We start from the raw sequence: 15,246 nt of genomic DNA, 5'->3' as shown, positions 1-15,246 counted from the left end.
GTAGCCTACAGTGTACATTTTATAGTTTATGTTTTACACTCTAGCAGGGAAACTTGGGATCACAAGGAGCTTTTCTATCATTGACTTGAATTTCATAATTTTCATTTTTACCAACTCATAACATCCACCTACAGGAGGTAAACATCTACCTAAGGAAGGTTATGGTATTATAATAAGGAAGGATGGACTTGAAGAAAGCTTACGAATCTTAAGGGGCTTTTGCACTTCGTGTACATGCCGTTTTAGAATAAATTTGTTTATAAAGAATTATTATTATTATTATTATTATTATTATTATTTTCATTATTATTATTATTATTATTATTATTATTATTTGAAAAGCCTTTTAATCTCACTAGAATGAGATTAATGAGAGTTTTCTCATTTTTTTATTTACACTCATAACATGGAATATAATATATTATTAAAAACTGGATCATTGTATAATGTAATTCGAGCGATTTGATTGGCTTAGCGGCCATGGTATATGAGCCATTATACCATGCCCGAGAAATAGAGACCATTAAATTGTCTTCTAATTGTTCTTGCAAAGCGAAATGAACAAGATCTACCAATGTTTCTTGATTGTTTTTTAATAAAACAATTATTCCACTCGCGCTTGTTGGATATGAGATGATTATAGCCAACTCGACGCTGCGCGCCTCGTTGGCTATCTATCATCTCATATCCAACGTGCGCTCGCGAAATAGCTGTTAATTATTATCAATAATATTTTTTGGCAACACACTGACCTACGCTGGGCCATTTATATTCATCTAATGAAACACTTTTACAGCCATAAAGATTTGCTGTGAGAGGTGTTATGGGTTTAAATAGAAAAATTGCAGGTGCATTAAAATAGCATAATAGCTTGTTATGATGATTAAAGGCAATTGTTTTTTTGTTGTTGTTGTCGTTTTTTCTTGGTTGACCCCATCAACCTGTAATTTCCACATTAAATTTTGCTAGAAGTGACTGTTTATGACTGTTGAAATGATAGATCATTTTTAAAAATATAACCCTTAATATGTCAGAATTTATTTTAATTTAATTTGTGATCAGTTACAAGAGGTTTGACTGTTTGACTGCTTACTACAGTACATTTACAATATTGGTTTTATTTTATTTCTTTTCAGAATGCAATACTTAAACTGTGCAGACCGCTGAAGAAAGTGCTACTTGAAAGACACCTATGACTCATTAATTCCTCAAAAGACATTGTGTACAACAGATGTTGTTGAACTGTTATTGTCAAGCTTGACCTCTCGTCATGTGGCAAAATTATGTAAAATTTGATATTCAAGTTTGTAGGGTTAATTGAAGGAGGATCTCCCATATAATGATGGATTGGATGCAAATGGTCATAATGCTGTTCCTCTCTGGCAGGAAATTGTGTAGATTGGTATATATGTCCTACTTAGAGTGCAAAGATACAAAATGACCAACATTTTTTAGTAATGTTTAATTGGAAGAAAGATTCTTAGTCCTTTCTACAACTTAAGGACGGTGCCTACTATTGTTACTGCACATACGTTCTGCGCATCTGGAGATACTCGGGTTTCCTATGGGTGGTGCCTACTATTACAGGGATATTTTTGCGCACTAAAACTATGCGGAGAAGCAGAACTTAGCAAGTGATTTTGGTATCCAAAATTGGGGGGAAACCATGCATTTTTCAGAGATAATAAAGCTTCAATTTGGAAAAAAGTGCCATGCATTGCTTTGTATTTTGCTGTTTTTTAGAATAATTGTTGCTTAGTTATCACTAAAAAATGTGTGGTTACCCCCAATTTCCTTTTTGGATTTTAATACCTGCTACCAAGATCTGTTTTTCCCGCATAGTGATAAACCGTGCAAAAACCGAGGGTAGACCTTTCTTCTACTTAATCTTTCACCTGATATTGAAATGTATCTTTCAAATATCCACATTCAATTACAGTTATGGTTGCTAACCTTTATGGCTATTGAGTCAAAAAGATATGACATAAAGAGCTATTATTTTGTAAGTCAACAAATCTGTACCTTAAGTAAAGGTCAAAATGAAATTGAGCCATGCCATGAACCTTTGAGTGTGCTTTTCAAAAGATCCAAATGACTACCCCTAAATATGTTTTCATTTTCATGTTTTAAGCTCATGACGTGTCATTTGTTATCAAGTAAGCTCCATGCTTCTAAATACGGGTGGAACTTTGTCATGAGTTGGAGAACAAGTCAAATTTGAACAAAAAATAAATGCCTCCCCCCCCCCACATGGCATTTGACCATGTACCATGCCAGGGAAGAAGGGAATTGAATTTGGCTGGGGTAGAGAAAGTGAACTGAATTTGCACTGTACCTTTGGCATGGGAGAATTTGGACTTTTCTCTTTTTTTTTCTTCTGTTTGAAAACAATAATTATTGAACAACTGAGACAATATAATATATAAAATTATTATGCTCTTTATTCATAATAATAGTACAAGAGAGTGCATGGTAATAAGTAATAAATCGATTTTGAGATGCCGAAGCTGGGGGCTTATATGGCATGCACAATTCATACAGGAGATTGGTCAAAATGGTGCAATTACTTTACAGTTTACAAATAAATAGATAAATATTAATGTTAATAATAGTGGTAATAATAATAATAATAATAATAATAATAATAATAATAATAATAATAATAATAATAATAACTTAAATGAAAAAATTAAATAAATAACAAATAAAATATTAAATTAAGCTAAGCCCTGTATACGAGAGCTCAAAAGGACATGAATTCACAATTTGATTGGAAGTTATCTCTAAGTTTTTGTCTACAATTCGAGATAGTAAGCGAATTACCTAAATCAAGAGGGTTGTCATTCCAAATTTGAGGGCCTTGTGTACGAAGTGCAAAAGCACCTTAAGATTCATAAGCTTTCTTCAAGTCAATTCTTCCCTATTATAATACATACTTGCATGGTGCTTTAAACATCATAACCTCCCTCAGGTAGATGTTTACCTCCTGTATACGTAGGTGGAATTGTTATCACTTGTTAAAAATAAAATGAAATTCAAGTCAATGATAAAAAAGCTCTTTATGATCCCAAGTTTCCCTGCTGAAGAGTAAGCTTCTATGCGTATGAATTGAGTACACAATGTCTTTTGTGGAATTAATGACTCATAAGTGTCTTTGAAGTAGCTGTTTCTTCAGCGGTCTGTGCAGTTTAAGTATTGCATTCTGAAAAGAAATAAAATGAAACCAATTTTGTTAATGTACTGTAGTAAGCAATGAGAGAGTACTGTAGAATTGTCTTTTAAGGTTTCATAATAATCATAACATTCTCTCTGACAATCAGTATGGTTTTCGCAAGCATTACTCCACCGCTAGCGCTTATGCTCTTGCTTGTTTATATGACAAAATCTCTTCCGTCATTGACAATAAGGAATGCACAGTTGGTATTTTTATAGACTTGTCCAAGGCCTTTGACACCGTTGATCATAACATTTTGATTTCAAAATTAGAGCATTATGGTGTTCATGGCACTTCACTTAGAGGGTTCGAAAGCTATCTAAGGAATAGACAACAATATGTGGAATTTAATGGTGTCAGTACGGAGTCTTGCGAAATTAAGTGCGGGGTGCCTCAGGGTTCTATACTACACTGTAGGTCCCCTACTCTTTCTAGTCTATATAAATGATCTGTGTAACGTGTCAAAGGTCGTGGATTTTATTCTTTTTGCAGATGATACAAACATATTTTTCTCCCACAAAGATTTTAACTTGCTTCCTGGAATCTTGAATTCTGAAATGCTTAACAATGGTGTCGAGCAAACAAGCTGTCCATTAACTTTAAAAAATCAAATTTTATGGTTTTTAGACCACCCCAAAGGAGGAAAACACTTCATATCTATTCAAATTGACAACAATGCAATTGAACGTGTTAAAGAGACAGTATTTTTAGGTGTTATCCTCGATGAGCATTTGTCATGGAAGCCTCACATTCTTAGTGTTTCCAGAAAAATATCAAAATCAATAGGTATTATTTATAAGTCTAGTTTTTGCCTTCCCAAAAGCTCCTTATGCTCCTTGTACTATAGTCTAGTTTACCCTTACTTAATTTATTGTGTTTCTGTGTGGGGATCGACATATCAGTCTAATTTAAATCGGACTATTGTTCTGCAAAAGAAGATAATCAGAATAATATCTAAAGTTTCTTTTGATGCTCGTACTGGTGTTCTTTTTAAAGAACAGGAGATTTTAAAATTCTCTGACATTTATTTATACCACATAGGTAAATTTATGTATCTTTTTACAGTCAACCCAGGTCACGCGTAAACGATATTTTTGAAATTTGACCGGAGTTTTGAAATTTACATGTCAGTTTTCAAAATCGCCAACGAGATTTCAGAGTTCCCGTATAAATTTCCCTAGCTTATTGACAGTATAAAGCTATGAATTTTTCTTTGCATTGCTGAATTGAATATTTCAAGAATAATAATTGTTTCCCAAGTATTTTGAATCTTTTTTTCAGTTAATGCGTCTTTTTCGGAACGATTTCCAGAGAGATGTCCAACATTTCATTCACACGTCGGACATTACAAAGAGAAATTCGAATGTTCATTTCATTCTTGGAATTACTGTTCACGCGTGACCTGGATTGACTGTAAAAGAAGCTTACTTCCAAATTATTTTCGTGATATGTTTACTCTTGCAAGCCAGATACATTCTTATAAGACAAGAAATTCCAACCTTTTCTATATATCTTATTGTCTAACTAATCTTCGAAAATTCTCAATTCGGTTTCAAGGTCCTACATTTTTCAACTCGCTTAGTCGTGAAATTCAAAACAGTGAAAGTATCAGTTTGTTTGGCAAAAGACTTAAAAAATTCCTTCTTTCTCAGTTAAATTGACTCTTTGTTGAGCTACACACCTTTTCTTTTTTTTCTTCTTTTAAAAAAATTAATTGGAATTTTCATTCAGTGCCATTAACTTCTATGGTTTATCCTATAGTTCCAGGAAGCCTATAGTTAATAAGCCCCAGGCTTCTATATAGGCTTCCTAGCCTTTAACACATTAACTCTTGTAAATGGTTTAGTAGGAATATTGTGTATCATCTTTAATGTATTTATGTTGTATTTTTTGGTTAATGGCAAATAAAAAAATGAAGCAGTCAAACAGTCAAACCTCTTTTAAGTCAGATCACAAATTAAATTAAAATAAATTCTGACATATTAAGGGCTATATTTTTAAAAATGATCTATCATTTCAATAGTCATAAACAGTCACTTCTAGCAAAATTTAATGTGGAAATTACAGGTTGATGGGGTCAACCAAGAAAAAACGACAACAACAACAAAAAACAATTGCCTTTAACCATCATAACAAGCTATTATGCTATTTTAATGCACCTGCAATTTTTTTATTTAAACCCATAACACCTCTCACAGCAAATCTTTATGGCTGTAAAAGTGTTTCATTAGATGAATATAAATGGCCCAGCGTAGGTCAGTGTGTTGCCAAAAAACAATATTGATAATAACATATTATATTCCATGTTATGAGTGTAAATAAAAAAATGAGAAAACTCTCATTAATCTCATTCTAGTGAGATTAAAAGGCTTTTCAACTAATAATAATAATAATAATAATAATAATAATAATAATAATAATAATAATAATAATAATAATAATAATAATAATAATAATAATAATAATAATAATAATAATAATAATAATTGAAGTGGCAAGGGCCACGAAGAGACTCACAGGTTTCAATCAGCAATTTATTCACTCAAATCAAGGGATTTGGTAAAATACCAATTGCTGGATTTAGGTGGGTGAGTGATAAAATGAAAGTGTTGAAAATATTATATACCACTGAATTTACATATAGTGCGAAAAATTGTTCAGGAAGGAATGAAGGGTGCAGGACACAATTAACACGGATAAAGATACGGAAAACAAAAACCTACATGGAAAAGTGTAAATTAACAAAAACCGCAACATCCTGGGAGGCTTCGCTGAATTTGCGGAAATTCAGCAATAAAAGCGAATCAATTAAGCAGTCACTGAAAGTTCTTAGAGCTAGCGCATTCAAACTGTCCAAGAGGTTTCTGAGAATAACTGTAGGCGAATGTCAATGTTACTAATCTTCTTCTTCCAGCAATACAAGTTTTGAAATCGGCCTCACGAGCGTTGAATTCTTCGTTTTGACTTCTCCAACTCGGACGCGTTGGTCGTGGCCAGGAAAGATCTTCATAACTCTGCCAAGGAGCCATCTTCCACGAGGGGAATTTTCATCCACAAGCATTACGAGATCATTGACCTTCAAGTTTCCTTTCTCGCGAACCCATTTTTGGCGTTGCTGTAAAGCTGGAACGTATTCTCTTAGCCACCGTTTCCAGAAGCAGTCAGCAAGGAATTGGGCTCTCCTCCATTGTTTTCTTCTGTAAAGATCTTCGCGAACAAACAGACTTGGGGGCAGAGCGAGATTTTCCTGTTGCAGCAGAAGGTGGTTCGGAGTGAGTGGTTCCGGGTCGCTTGGATCATCACTGCTGGGAGTAAGCGGGCGACTGTTGAGAATGGTAACAACCTCTGCGAAGACCGTGCGTAAGGTTTCCAGTCCAACCAACGCATCTGGATTGCCAAGGATCGCCTTCATGGTCTTACGCACACTTCGAATTAACCGTTCCCAGACCCCATTCATATGGCTCGCGGCTGGAGGCTGGAATTTCCGCTGGAACATTGGGCACAAGGAGCAATTAATCCCGTCCTTAATCAGTTGCTTGTTTAGATCATCCTGATTCCACTGAAGAATAGAGTCGCGAATTTCCTTGTCCGCTCCGACGAAATTTGTTCCGTTATCGCTCCAGATTTCTTTGGGACACCCACGATTCGAGATGAATCTGCGGAGGGCTTGAATAAAGGCATCGGACTCTAATGAAGTCACGTCTTCTATATGCACGGCGCGACTGGTAAGGCAGGTAAAGAGGCAACCGTACACCTTTTCTGAACTCCGACCACGCTTCACGTAGAATGGGCCAAAGAAGTCGACTCCTGTGTAGGTGAACGGCCGATCATAGGGAGTGAGACGTTCCTTTGGCAGGTCAGCCATCAACTGAGTCATGGGGACTTCATTTCGCTTGCGACAATCGATGCATCTTCGTAGAACATGGCGCACGAGTGACCTTGCTTGAATAATCCAGAAATGTTGTCGTATGAAGGAAAGTACGTGCTCTCGACCGGCGTGCCCCAGGATTTCGTGGTAGTAGCGCACGATCAGGGTAGAAACTGGATGATCTTTAGGAAGTATCATCGGATGGGCAGCTTCGAAGGCGATAGGAGCGTGACGAATTCTTCCTCCCACGCGCACGGTTCCTTCTACGAGTACAGGAAGAAGAGTTGCAAGCTTGCTTTGACATTTAACTGGATGACCTTCGACTAAGGAATCAATCTCTTCAGCAAAGGCTTGGCGTTGTACCAACTGTACAATTTTCTTGGAAGAGCACCGTATCTCTGAAAGGGATATTCCACCTCTCTCAGTAGAAGTTCCTTTGTTCTGAACATGGTTAACGAAACGTAACAACCAGGCGACAAGAGTTAAGAGGCGAGGCCAAGAAGAATAGCGACGGAGAAGCAGGTCCAGTGATGATCCACGGTCAATCACCATGACGGTTCTTTCAACTTGAACTTCACTGTCGTCTTCTGGAATATTGCCAATCCTTCTAACTGGCCAATGTTCTTCGGGCTTCAGGAGGAAACTTGGGCCAGAGAGCCAGCGGCAATTTGGGTCAAGATCATGTAGCTTCATCCCTCTGGAACCATCGTCAGCTGGGTTCAGTGATGTTGGCACATGTCGCCATTGCTGAGGAGTCGAGGCTTCATGAATTTCGTTCACTCGATTAGCAACGAATGGCTTGAATCGCCTCTTCTCGTTCGTAATGTACTGCAAGGTCATCAAAGATTCTGTCCAGAACGTAACACCTTGAAGGGGTATGTCAAGCTCGTCGCGTATCAGTAGATGCAAGCGTGTAGCTACCACTGCTGACTGTAACTCTAAACGCGGTATGGACCACTGTTTCAGCGGGGAATTGCGGGTCTTTTCCATAACAAAGGCGCAATGGACCTTTCCCGTATCATCAACGAGCCTTAAGTAGCCAACTGCAGCGGAACCTTTGTTGGATGCGTCAGAAAAATAGTGCATTTGGACATCGGTGATGACTCGGGTGCTAGAAAATGACTTGAAACATCGCGGAATCTTGATGTTCGCAACAAGGGGCAGAGACTCTACCCATCCATTCCACTGTGGTAGCAAAGGCTCTGGAATAGGGTCATCCCACTGGACGTCCATTCTCCACAGTTCTTGAAGAATGACTTTGACTGGGAGGAGAAACGGGCCCAAAAAACCAAGTGGATCGAATAGGGAACTAACAGTCGAAAGAATGCCACGTTTAGTTGGAGGCTTGTTCGTGGGAACAACCTTGAATTGCAAGGTATCCGAAGCTGCATCCCAGTGTGATAGCGGCTGATAGGAAGTTGGCTGAGGTCGAGATTGATAGAAGGATTCGCTCGTTCCTCTAGTGGGAGGGCCTTTAACACCTGCCTACTGTTGCTTGTGAACTTCGTTAGGTGGAAGCCGCCCTCACTCAGTAGCCTGGTCAGCTGGTCTACAAGCCAAATCGCCTTCTCTGTTGTCGGCGCAGATTTCAGTACATCATCAACGTAGAAATTTCTGTGTACGGTCTTGATGACTTCAGAGCTATACCGGCCTTTATTATCGTCTGCCGTCTCTCGAAGTGCCTTGTTGGCACAGCAAGGGGATGAAGTTGCTCCAAATATGTGGACAGGCATCTGATATTCCTTAGGGGGGAGATTTGAAGAAGCATTCCACCACAAGAACCTTGGGGCGTCTGCATCCTCTGGAAGAACTTTGACTTGATGGAACATCGCCTCTACGTCAGCTGTGAACGCAGTTTCTTCCTCTCGAAAGCGAATAAGTACGCCAACCAGATTATTTGTGAGATCTGGGCCATGGTACAACCGATCGTTCAGGGAAGTGCCATCAAATTTAGCGGCAGCATCAAATACCACGCGTACTTTGTTGGGCTTGTTAACGTTTAGCACCGGGTGGTGTGGTAAGTACCAAGTGATCTTGGATCTCTTAGAGGCCTCTTCTTCATTTAGCTGTCTTGCATATCCTTTAGTAACGTAGTCATCTATGACCGAACGGTACTTTTCCTCTAGGCCAGGATCCCGGTTAAATCTCCTTTTCAGACCTTCTGCCAAGGCTCTATTAAATGGAAGGTAGGGTACTTCCTGCCTCCAGAGAAGGCCCATCTGGTAATGGCCGTCAACCTTAGAGATTGTGTTCTCTATTATCTTCAGCGCCTTTCGATCCTCAACAGACATTGGCCCAAAGGCTTCTTTCACGGTGCTGTGGGACTCAATTCGCCAGAATTCTTCCAACTGTCGATTGAGAGAAACATCTTCAGAAGAAGCATGATGCAGGTTAAACTGACGTCTACCGTCTACACTGCCGGAACCGCCAAGGATACTCCAGCCAAGGCAGGATCGTATCGCGAAGGGCTCATTAGGTCTTCCTTTTCTAACTTCCAACGGAATAAAGGCTTCCTGGATGTTCGTTCCAATAAGGATAGAAACCTTCTTTCTTTCTACTTCGGGAAAAGGAACTTGACACAAATGCGACCATTGCTCCATCTTCTTGCGAGCTGTTACATGCTTAAGCGGGATGGTAAGGTCTCGTACAGCCCATGCATTGCGCACAGTAATCTGGTGTGAGTGCTGATCATCAACGGGCGCTATTTTGAAGTCAACCTTTACTCCATTCTCCTGTTTGTCTCTTTGGCTTACTGTGGAAAGGAGGAGTTGTCCCATTTCGCCTTGAATACCAAGCTGATCGGCGAGGGATGGGTCAATCATAGTGACGTCGGAGCCGGAGTCGATCAAGCCGTAAGTGGTTGTATATCGTCCATCGTTGGCGATGATCTTGAGGGGCATGATCTGCAGGTAGATCTCAGAGGATTCGGCCATTGTTGCAGTAGCGCACGTGCTCGAGACAGCATCTTGGTCGCTTGGCAGGACAGCAGGCATGGTTGGGATGACTGTGACTTCAGTGTTGTTAGTGTGATGATCAGCGTTTTCTCGGGATGGACCTGACAGGTGAAGCAATGTGTGGTGAGACCTTCCACATCCAGGTACCTTACAACGCATCGGCGACTTGCACGAACTGGCCGTGTGTTCTGTAGAGTTGATGCAGTTGAAGCAAATCCGCTTTCTGTTGACTAAGGCCCTCCTCTCCTCGACGGGCTTGGACTTGAATACCCCGCAGCGATAGAGTGGGTGGCACTGGACACACAAAGGGCAGGGCTTTAGTGTCTTTATTGATCGCAAGTCTGCTGGCCTCCCTAGAGGTACTTGTGGTAAGAGTGGTAAGGTGACGCAGATGAGACTTGTCTCGATCTTCAATTCGTTTGTGTGACTTCAGCTCAGAAGAAGTTGTGAAAAACGGATGATTAGCCAAATCAGCTCGGTCATTCAGGAACTCAACAATGTCTTTGAATGTGGGGATAATTCTTCCTTGGCGTTGAAGTTTCTTCAAATGCTCTCGAAACTTTTCTTGGAGCCATTTGGGTAACCTTAGTATCACTTTCTCGAGATTGTCAGTGTTCATTTCTCCTAAACAGTTCATAGATCCGAGGGTATCATACATGACTTGTGCCATATCTGCATAGCGTTGGAGACCATCCTTGTCTTGAGATGCGATGGGGGGACCTTTGGTCAGAGTGTCGACGCAAGCTCTTACGATCTTAAAGGGTTGACCAAAACGACTTTGCAGGACTTCTAACGCCTTGGTTAAACCTCCTGGCAAGGCCTCGTACCTTTGCACAGCTCTAAGAGCAGGGCCCTCGAGAAACTGCAACAGGCGAGCAATCTTAGTCTGTTCATCCAATGCCTTCGATTCTACCATCTGGTGAAACCTCTGTCTGAATAGTGGATATCTCTCAGGGGAGCCATCAAACTTAAGCACTTGTAGTGGAGGTAGACCTTGATCGGCACTAATTCTTTCTATTGTGGTAGCAATAGTTGCAAGGAAGCTTTCACCCATTGGCTGAGGAGAAGGTGGAAGATGTCCTGAAGTTGCGTGACAAGGCAGGCAAACTGGATCATAGGCTTGAGCTGCATGTGTGAATATCGGACCTGCATTGTAGGGCGGTTGGTAAGAAAACAGGGAGACACCCGGGTACATGGCAGGAACACACGAGCTAGCGCGTGGAGACTCGGGAACATACGACGACGGCAACATTGAGGCAGACATAGCAGGAACCACAGAAGCACGCGTAGGCATCGGTGGGAAATCAGGAACACACGTGGGGTACGCAGGTAACGTGGAGACGCGCGAGGACACCACAGGAACTGCAGAGGCTTGCAAGGAAGCACACGTAGGCATGGGTGGAAAATCTGTAGGACGCGTAGAGTGCGCAGGTAACGAGGAGACGCGCGAGGACACCACGGGAACTGCAGAGGCTTGGAAGGAAGCACACGTAGGCATGGGTGGAACATCTGTAAGACGCGTAGAGTACGCAGGTAACGAGGAGACGCGCGAGGACACCACGGGAACTGCAGAGGCTTGCAAGGAAGCACACGTAGGCATGGGTGGAACATCTGTAAGACACGTAGAGTACGCAGGTAACGAGGAGACGCGCGAGGACACCACGGGAACTGCAGGGGCTTGAAAGGACGTGGCAGAAAATTCAGGAAAACGTGAAGTGGGCGCAGGCAACGTTGATCCACGCGAGGACGTGTCGGGAAGAACAGAGACACGCGAAGACGTGACGTGGCCGGTCGAGACTCTCGTGGATGAGACGGAACACGTGGTTGGAGAAAATGGCTGCGTGGAGCAAACCTGCGCGATCGACCCTAATTGCGTGGAAACAGGTTGAGGGTAGACAACTTGCGGACCAGCGTCGGATACACTTGTAAAGTTTCTGTCAATGTCAATATTTCTGTTAAAACTACGCCGCTCAGGTGGATTTTCCTCAAACTGCAGACCAGAAAACTCGCGCTCTGCTAACTTGAACTCCAAATCTGCCAACTCTGTCCTTTCCCGAGCTTCCTCTGCCTCTTTTTCGGCGTCGAGCTTCGCTAGTTCTAGTTGATGTTGAAATTCAAATTGCTTTTGTTTCATTTCAAGCTCCAATAACTTGACTTTCATTGCTATTGTCCTCGATCGTTTTTGCTCAGTTTGTTTCTCGATTAGAGCCGCTTTTTCTGCCGCGATTTTGGCTTCGCGAAGTCTCGAGCTCGCTGCACTTAACTTGGAAATTCGACTGCTCTGCGATTTCACCGATCTTCGAGGCGATGAAGTGTTGACACGGGGTAATTCTTCTGACACTTGTTTATTAAAATACGAAGCAGCTTCGATCGCGAAATGATCGATCCTTTCATCATACAGACGTTTTCTGACCTCTTGAGCCTCGTAAACGCCCTGGATTTCGTGAAGTTCCACGTTGCTGTCACTGAGAAGAGCTTTGGCCCGCGCGACGTTGTCTCCATAATTCCTAAATGCATCAGACAAGGTGGCTTGCAGATTCCGCACTTGCACCAAGTTAGAAAAGTCCGCGAATAAATCATCAATTCGAGCACACACTTTAGACATTGTGGCGACATAGCCTCCTGCAGACCGTTTTAGACTGTTCAGCTTTTCGCGTACAACTCCTTCTTGGTCCTGCAGCGAATTAGGCATTCTACTCCTGGAACTCGCTCGGATGGAACTTGCATCATCAGCTTCGATACCGTCCATAATCTTCAATTGGTATTTTACAATGAAGTGGCAAGGGCCACGAAGAGACTCACAGGTTTCAATCAGCAATTTATTCACTCAAATCAAGGGATTTGGTAAAATACCAATTGCTGGATTTAGGTGGGTGAGTGATAAAATGAAAGTGTTGAAAATATTATATACCACTGAATTTACATATAGTGCGAAAAATTGTTCAGGAAGGAATGAAGGGTGCAGGACACAATTAACACGGATAAAGATACGGAAAACCAAAACCTACATGGAAAAGTGTAAATTAACAAAAACCGCAACAATAATAATAATAATAATAATAATAATAATAATAATAATATTAATAATAATAATAATAATAATAATAATAATAATATTAATAATAATAATAGTAATAATAATTCTTTATAAACAAATTTATTCTAAAACGGCATGTACACGAAGTGCAAAAGCCCCTTAAGATTCGTAAGCTTTCTTCAAGTCCATCCTTCCTTATTATAATACCATAACCTTCCTTAGGTAGATGTTTACCTCCTGTAGGTGGATGTTATGAGTTGGTAAAAATGAAAATTATGAAATTCAAGTCAATGATAGAAAAGCTCCTTATGATCCCAAGTTTCCCTGCTAGAGTGTAAGCTTATATGCGTATGAATTGACTATTATAAAACATTAACTATAAAATGTACACTGTAGGCTACTCTACCTCCCTTAGGTAGATGTTAACCTCCCGTAGGTGGATGTTATGAGTTTGAATGACACTCAGGTCAACGATTAGAAAAGCCCGTGCAAGATTGTAAGTTTTAATGCTTGCAAATAAGCTTTCCATGTGTACGATTGTGCCAGTATAACACATACGATACAAACGTGGTGCTCTAAAACGTACCTCCCTTAGGTCGATGTTAACCTCCCGTAGGTCGATGTTAACCTCCCTTAGGTCGATGTTATCCTCCCGTAGGTCGATGTTACCTGAGCAAATCTTGACTGTTTTCATAGTTCCACGTTTCTTCCACAAATTGAGCGTAAAATCCTTGAGATCAGTGTTCAGACGCCGAGAAACGAAAGTAGAAAGAACTCTGTATTCTACCATAACGAATCCTAACAAACGTTCGAAGTCTTTATTTCACCGACGTCGTCCGCCATTACTAGTAAAAGAGAGTGAATGCAGGTCAATTTCCGGTATAATCGGATCTCGGATCGTGGCTGCTCCGAAGAATAACCCGATGACGTCACCTCCCTTAGGCCGATGTTATCTTTTCTCAACCTACAAAGTAGGCCCAAAATGAGAAAAATAGTGTCCCGGGGACTGGGAACGAAGTAATGTTCTTAACCGAAACTTTTCCAACGGATATCTGAAAGAGTCAAGCGATTCAGGCAAAATGGAAGTTGTTGCAGTCGTTCGACCCGATGCGGATCATACTGGCGTCGAACAGCTCAAGAAAAAGACGAGGACGAAGATAAGATGGCCTTTCCGCTACTGTTCTGCGCGCTTGATTCGAAGGCGACGTTTCAGTGATTGATTGTTGAGTACTTGGATATATTTTGCCGAAATGAAAAGGCGAAGAATTCTTAGTTTGCTGGAAATTGTCTCTCCAAACTCGATTTTGTTCGATTTGAGAATGCAAGAGAGCACAGATGCTGCGAGCGGAAATTTTACAGGCCCGTCAAAAACTCACTTGTGATGGAAGTAATAGTTTTTAAAAGTCAGATCGAGCGCGTTAACTCACAAAGCATAATGAATTTTCTGTGATGACCAACACGATGGTCCTTACGCAAGATCTTTATAATTTGAGGTTGACAGACCCGGCTAAGCGACTCCCGCCGTGTCTGTTGTGTTCATAAAAGCCTTTGCAGTTTTGCTTTCTTGTATGAGAGATTCTTCCCTTTTGATCAAAATGTGGTCTGACGGCGCGCTTGTGATGGTGAGGAGAAATCCTCAAATATACTGAATTGAGGTTTTCTTACTGTTCGTTTGGATTAGTTTTCGATATGCATGACAATGTGTATACTACAATTCCCGGGTACAATTTTAGCTCTGTGGCATTTGTTTAGGTTTATCGGCTCGAATTAAGCAAGATTTCTGGGAGCGCTAAATATATGTTATCTGCCAAGACTGAGGATCCATGGATTTCTCTACCCGTGATTTCATGCGTATGCTATTTAACTGCAGTAAGATTAGAGGATGTCTGTTTATCTCGGGCATTAGAGTGTAATATATCCACACACGTCTGATCATCGTTGTCTTTCGCCTTCGAGAGCTATGGCCTGAATCTTTCCTGTGAATTCGGGCAAACCGAATCTACTTCTGCCGTAAAGTTTCGTCTCTCAGGAAGTAATGTATGCTTATTCCCGGCATGCCAGTTTTTTTCGCGCAGTTTGTCATATTGTAGTTACCAGCCGCATAATAAGTCGCTGAGATTGAAGAAACTCCATTCGCCTCCATGACACTCGTGTGTTCCAAAGTATTCTACGT

The 15,246-nt window shown here is 40.9% G+C and overlaps 1 long non-coding RNA gene across 1 annotated transcript; it reads right to left on the bottom strand.

Annotated features, from left to right (window-relative positions):
- Positions 1 to 3,024: 3,024 nt before the first annotated feature.
- Positions 3,025 to 14,044, bottom strand: LOC146453481 (uncharacterized). Its single transcript, XR_014859487.1, has 2 exons — positions 13,660 to 14,044; positions 3,025 to 3,202 (listed from the first exon to the last, which is right to left on the bottom strand). It is a non-coding gene; the product is annotated as an uncharacterized LOC146453481 (long non-coding RNA).
- Between the last annotated feature and the right edge of the window lie 1,202 nt (positions 14,045 to 15,246).

Source organism: Pavona decussata, unplaced genomic scaffold, assembly GCF_977016875.1.
Source record: "Pavona decussata unplaced genomic scaffold, jaPavDecu1.1 SCAFFOLD_330, whole genome shotgun sequence".
Classification (NCBI taxonomy): Eukaryota; Metazoa; Cnidaria; class Anthozoa; order Scleractinia; family Agariciidae; genus Pavona; species Pavona decussata.
The sequence above is the reverse complement of the archived record's forward strand: the minus strand, read 5'-3'. Positions and strand labels throughout refer to the sequence as shown.